The following is a 605-nucleotide window of genomic DNA, read 5'->3' on the forward strand; positions in this document are numbered from 1 at the left end:
TATATATATATATATATATATGTGTATAAATATATATATGTTTGTATAAACATATACATACATACACTTATACATACATGCATACATAAATACTTATATGTATACGCATATATATACATATATATGTGTGTGTTTGTGTGTGTGTGTATGAATGTGTGCATGTATATATGGATGGATGGATAGATGTATAAAACCATGTATATGAATTAAAAAGCTTATTTATTACATATATATATATTGAAAAATGGATGTATGGATACATGCATAGATATATAGATGCATACACAGACACGCATATATATGTATATATGTTTTGCAGTGTTTTTCTATTTATGCATATGTACAATGACAGAGGGAACGAGAGAGGAAGAGGGAGAGAGAGAGAGAGACAGAGAGAGAGACAGACAGAGTGATTGAGAGAGAAGGAGACTGAAGTATACGGAGAAAATGAGTTAACGTGGTATGTCGATCCGTTCCTTGTCTAACTGTCTCTTTTCTTGTCTCACTTCATTCCTATGTGAGTATGTGTGCGTGCGAATGCAGCTTAGATTACAGTGATTATATGTATGTATATATACATACACACACACACACACACACACACA

The sequence above is a fragment of the Octopus bimaculoides genome, chromosome 19 (genome assembly GCF_001194135.2).
Source record: "Octopus bimaculoides isolate UCB-OBI-ISO-001 chromosome 19, ASM119413v2, whole genome shotgun sequence".
Lineage (NCBI taxonomy): Eukaryota > Metazoa > Mollusca > Cephalopoda > Octopoda > Octopodidae > Octopus > Octopus bimaculoides.